This window comes from Echinops telfairi, unplaced genomic scaffold (genome assembly GCF_000313985.2).
Source record: "Echinops telfairi isolate 266 unplaced genomic scaffold, ASM31398v2 ScPeMD7_1;HRSCAF=3_0, whole genome shotgun sequence".
Lineage (NCBI taxonomy): Eukaryota > Metazoa > Chordata > Mammalia > Afrosoricida > Tenrecidae > Echinops > Echinops telfairi.
Genome location: NW_022103896.1, coordinates 25,478,679 through 25,485,185, shown reverse-complemented (window position 1 = coordinate 25,485,185; position 6,507 = coordinate 25,478,679).

Sequence of the window (6,507 nt, the reverse complement as noted above, 5' to 3'; positions counted from 1 at the left end):
AAGAATAGGCAAATGGCTCATGCAAAGCTGCATGTATATACTCTATTCTCAAGAGGGTAAAAGCCTAAGGAAGAGACATTTCCATTAATTTTTTGACCAGCAGTCTTACACTTGTCAGTCATCAAAAACACAGAAAATCGAAAAATGCCAAGATGCGCTTAAGTGGACACTATAACTAAAGGTAATGTATCATCCTAGATGGGTGCCGGAAACAGAATGAATGCAGTCAGCAATGGTGAATTAATTATAGACTTTAGTTAATGACAATCTGTTATGTCCTTTAGGATTTTATCTTGATAAATAAAGTGATGTTCTGATTTGTCACATATAAACAAATTTAGTTTATTCCAAAGTAGTCATGGTAAGGGACACAATATGTCAAGACATTACGTAGCATTAGAAAATCAGAATTAACAATTATATTGTTTGTTTAATTATCAGTATCTAAATCTTTAAATGTCAGGTCATTACCTTAATAGTGGTCTTGGGGAAGAAACTGGACCATTGCTTGAATTCAAAGTGGGGTTCTCTTAGGATACAAGGTCAATTGTGATGATTACTGTCTCAACAGGCTTCTCTGGCTTTAGACGCAAGATCAGAGAGAGCTTTTTTCTTCTTTTTCTCTAAAAATCAAGAGAAATCCACAGATACTTTGTAATGCCTATTTACTGTCATGATTGATTGTAATTGGTACGTTTTATTGTCAGTTATGAAATTGTAGTATGAATATCATATATACTTGAGTATAAGCCGAATGTTTCAGCACATTTTTAATGCAGTTTTTGTCATAAAATTAGGTGTCTCAGTGGATATTTGGGTCAGTTCATACTCGAGTATATATGGTATTTATTTTTTGTTTATTCCCAATTGTGGAATTATACTGTGATATGTATATGAATATTTGCTACAAGTAAGTTAGTAAAATATTATTGGAATTTCTTAATGGCATACTTATTTTGTTTATTTATACATACATGTCATATTCTGTTATCACCTTGTGCAGGTCCACAGCCCCATTTATGGAAGTCATTTACGACCTCCTTCCCATACTCCCATTATCTTTGTTCATGGTTAAACAATTGTCAACCATGTATAGCTATGCCGGAAGAGCATGACAGACTTACATATGCTTGAAATTCAAAGCTTAAAAGGTCTCTATTTAAGACTACATTTTCAAACCTAAAACATGGTGTCTAAGGAAGTGGAAGGTAGTTGTATCAAGACTGTTGAACTGTTGGAAGGCGGACAAACATGGTCTCACTACATCAATAGCTGATATGCTGTATTAAGATGTGCATTGTTCTGGCAAACCTGTAACAGACATTCTCAGTGATTATTATAGTACATTTCTCTGACAATTAACCCCTATTGTTTGTATAAATAGCGTCCAGCCATGAAAGGATTGATTCTGTAAGTGAATAATTCAGGTACTTTGATATGGAGTTAGCCTACATTGCCCCAATACCTTAATGAATTGTATTTTTATATTTCTTTACTTCGAATTTAAAAGTCCAAACATAGTAGGAAGTGTGTTTAGAATTGTGTTCCAATGCACACTTAAACCAGAATCCATTTTTGTTGTTCTAGAGAATTCTCAGAAATCGTATATTGGCTGTCATTTTGTGAACCTCATTTTTGCCTGGGCCACTTTCCCTCAGACATTTGTCAACCAAGTCTTTCTGCTTTGCTGCAAACTTCCCCACAACATGTCTCCAGTGGTTTGTCTTAGTGTTTGGATGAGGTACTGTTCTGAAATTTCCGATAGCCACGTGTGTGTGTGTTTTCTACACTAGAGCTTTCAGAGCTACTCCCTGGGAACTCTAGAAGTGCTCACTCCCCTCACTGTGCAGCTCTGCGCCGCAGGCCAACAGAATGAAAATTATCACAGGCATCTGAATATGAGAGTCTTTTCTAAAACAATTAGCATTTGACATGGCAGGAAAAAAATAAGCCAAGCTGACATCGCTAGATAAAAATCATTGGTAAGCTTTCTTTATTTCAGTCTTAGCAAGATTATTGCAGTTCTGAACCCTCAACAGTTCACAAGGTCTATTTACAAACACTAACAAATCAGAGCAGACTTCAAAATACGGGCATTTTAAAATCGTATTCATTTGTAATTAATGCTTGCACAAGTACCTTAATATCTAGTATACCTTTCATAGCATATGTATATATATTGTTTTACAATCCCATATGCCTTGTAATTTAATGAATTCTGTGTTTCCTTTTATAGTATTTTCATAGGACTGCACTTGCCCCTTATCTTATTCTGAATATTTTCCTTGAGTTTGGTCTATATGTCAGGTTTCATATGAGGTGCTAACTATGACACTAGATGACAAAAGGTCTAAGGAGATGCAAGTTAATGTGTACAGTACAATTGGATAAGCACACAAATAATGAAATAAGAAAGCAAGCAATTTTTTACAGTTGTTTGCATCATCTTTTTCTTGTTGATTGCCTAATGTTATTTTCACTTTCCAAAAACTGTGTCCACCCTTTCTAAGATTATAGACGTTGTCTGGCTCACAACAGAAGCAAAAGCGAAAGCGAAATAGTAAGAGCAAGCAGGAATGGCAGATCCACCAATAGGGTTTTTTAATGAAATGATGGATAGGTGAATCCTTCAGTTATCTATACTTTCTAGAAGCACACATACTACTATTAATTAACCTGGGTCCCTAGTGGTGATCCTTGGGCATCAGACTGTTATATTTTGTAAATCAATCAGGTATTTGCAAGGATTATTTCTGTCCTGTTATGTACTGCTGGGTCCACCCTCCGTGTCTAACTCCAATTGTATTCCTACCAACAATCATGTTACATTGGAAAGCACTTCAGCATTGAAGTCAGATGAACCCGATTAATCCTTGACACATCACGTAGTGTAATAAGTTTAATAAAACCTTGACAGAGGAAATGGATGTAGCAGAGACAATGTCGTCGACTAGTTGAGAGCAGTGGTTCTCAACTGGGAGCAGTTTTTCAACAGAGACGACATTTAATAATACTTGCAGACATTTTTATTGTAATTACTTGGAAGTCGCTATGAGTATCTGGTGTGTAGCAGCCATAGACATTACAAAATATTTCACAAATGAACAAGGCAGTTTCCCTTGACAAAAATTGTCTAGTCCAAAATATCAAGGCAACCACTGCTGAAAAATCCTGGTTTAGATCATTGACTAGGTTTAAGTAGTATATACATTAGTCCCTCCCCCCCAAAATCAAAGGCACTGTCATTAAGTCAATTCAGACTCACAGAGTGGATTGGTGCCTGTGGCTTTCCAAGGTGGTACCTCTTTGTGGGACAGAAAGCCTCACTGTGCTGAGGAGGGAGGGAGCTTTCGGATGCTGACTCTGTGATTAGCAGACTAACATGTCACCCGCTGTGCCACCAGGGCTCCTAATCGGGCTTTAGAAAAGGTATTTTTAAATAGGGTGGATCAATTTCCTCACCTGTAAAAAAATATTATATATTTCATTGACTAGATATGAAGCTGATATTAATTAATGCATATAAAAATCTTAATTATTGTCTTTCACTTGGAAAGAAATAAAACCAGTGTCTTATAACAATCTCAATAAAAAAATTTGTTTTTTTATTCTGGAATTGTAGATAAGAAGTTTAAATTGTTCTTCTTCTGATGCTGATTCTGAAAGAGGTCCATCCTCTGATTGCCCAATAGTTTTTCCTAGCTCCTGTGTACTCATGATCAATAAAAAAGGTATTAATATTTATTAAAGCTATGCCATAGGCTACAAGGGTATAGAGATACTTTGAACATATTTTTATTTAATTTTGTAATAATTCTGAGTTCCATTTTTCTCTATTTAACAGTTGGCACAGTCCATGCTAAGTACTTGACCCTTCAAGAACTTATGGTAGGCTAGTCAAAAGGCATACTAAGACTGACTGAGTGAAACATGCTTTAGCATGCATATGTTTTGGTGACACACCTAATATTGATAAAAATAATACTTAACATGAGGGGATTTTTAAAGTTTTTCATGGAAAAATTTCATTACCGTTTGATTCCATTTTCCACAAACTTTTTACATCCCCTTTTAAGCGTTAGATGCACATTCAAATTTGCCCTAACTTACAAGTTACAGGCACAGTGCACCAAATCCTCAAGTGAACTAAATCCCAGGTGATTTCCCCGCCGTGTGCTACCTGATCCATGGACGTAACTTGCAGTAGCTTGAAAAAAACCTTCCCGTCCCTTCCAGGAGTTTATCAAACCTCACCTGTGACTCTTCTCAGCTTCCTTCAATACTTTTCTTCCTTCCCCACACTATTTACTCTAGTTTATTTTCCAGGTGTCCAAATAACTCTCAATAACTCTTTTCATGATTTCATCCTGTCTTGGGTTATAAGTACCATCTGCATGCCCTTGACTCACAACTTTAGAGGTGAGACTAAACCACTCTACTAAACCTCAGATCATGTGTCACCCTCCCTTGTTGTTTCTTCCAATGTGTGCTCTAATGCTAATATTCAGTTATCCTGCCGATAAGTTACACCTCTCTTTCCTTCTTTCTTTTTTTTGGGGGGAGGAGTGGGGGTAGGAAGACACTTCATGTTAAATATTGTGGAGTTATTTGTATCTGTCGTTTCTCTCTTCTGCCTCACATGCATTCTTCTCATTCAATTTTTGCCCAGAATCTAACAGTGTTATAAATTCTGTTGGCCTGTTCTGAGCTGATATACCAGTAATTTTTACTACTCAACCAAGCTCTAAATCTCAGGTTAACAAAACAATGACAATTAAAGGAATTTTTAAATAGAAACAATTTTTAAATGGGTCAAAGGGGGAATTAAGTGATAAAGTATTGCATTTTAACCTAAGTACATCTTTCACAATCGACCTTGTAAGGCTCTGTCTGATAGCAAGACTATTCATATCTGTGGACTATGTCCAACGGGGATTCATGTAAAGCTTAATCCATGTGGTGACTCTGCCAATGGACTTGGGGCTTCCACTATTATCTATACCAGCTTTCTGCAAAACAGGTGCTCACAATCATTCCTTCCTTCAGATTTGATTTTATTACTTACAATCTTTGGATCACATAGGATGGTAGGCTTCTTCCGTGTGGCTGCTTGTTTTAAGAAATGCCTTTAAGACTCCAGACTTCTGATAGAGTCTTTCGGATAGGTGGGCACCATCTGGTTTCTTCACCACAGTTTGCTACCTGCTTTTTGATTGGTGTGGTTTTACTCTAGCCAGTGGTGGCTGGATATTGTTGCTGATGGAATGTTTATCCCCATGACTTTATTTTTATGTGTGCTTCATTGTCCTTTTGACACAAGGGGTTCAATGGAAGCACATTATTTTAATAGAAATTACAGAAACATGTGAAAACAAAAAGAAACATCTAAAACCTTGTAAGACTTAGCATCAGAATGGATGTATTTCAATTTCTTTCTGCATGCTGCTGCCCGAGGATAATCACTTGGCTAAGCACTACTTGAAGATAATTAATAAGCAAATAAAATAAAAATATTAATTATAACAAGAAGCCTTTAAAATTTTACTCTTTATAGCCCACAGGAAGAGATGTGATGTGGGGAGGGATGAAGAACTCAGCCCAACATTTACTCTGCTATAGCAATGGAAGAAGAATCATGTCCCTTTTGCCAATGACTCAAGTATGTGGGCAAAAACAACCCTCACTGCCATTGAGTGAATGCTGACTCATAGCAACCTCTGTGGGTTTTCCTAGCCTGTAGCTGTTTATGGGAGTAGAAAGCCCAGTCTGGTTGCAATGGGTGCCCAAGCCGATCGCAGTCCAATGAGTAACCACTACCTGGCCATTTGTGAGTAGCTTCTCCATCCTGACATAATCAATGCCACTAGAATAATGGGATACTTTGTTTGGTCAGTTCTTGATCACATGTCCAATTCAATAGCTAGGGTAGAGTAGGGTCAAACAAAACCCCCTGTGTGTATTACATTATGTTATCCAAAACATATATTTGAAGTTCTAATCTCTTCAATTTTGAATGTGCTCTTGCTTTTAGAAAAAAGGCTGTTTCCCTTGGTTACTTTGAAGGCATGTCAGAGTAGGTTTTCTGAGTGGTGTCTTTCCAAAAGGGAAATAGGCATGGAGAAATATACATCTGGATAAGATGCCAGATTAGATGGAGGTAGTGCTTCTATTGCTGTCGTACTGGAAGTTATTTCGCCTGTCTTTCAAATATCAGCACGGTCACCCCAGGTGAACAGGTTTCAGCTGAGCTTTCAGCCGAAGAAATGATTGAGAATGAAAAAAAGAAAAGAAAAAAAAGGGGGCTTTCCATTTCTGAGGGATTAGCAGCCAGAGCCCTTATGAATAGTTGTACAACATTGTAAGACGGCCAAGGATGGGTTGATAGAGAAGCTGCAACTGGGATCAACCATCACAGCAATTGTGAGGCTGGTGCAGAATTGGGCAGAATTCCATCCTGCTGTGCCTGCAGTCACTGCGCGTTGATATTTATTAGACGGCGCCTCACAC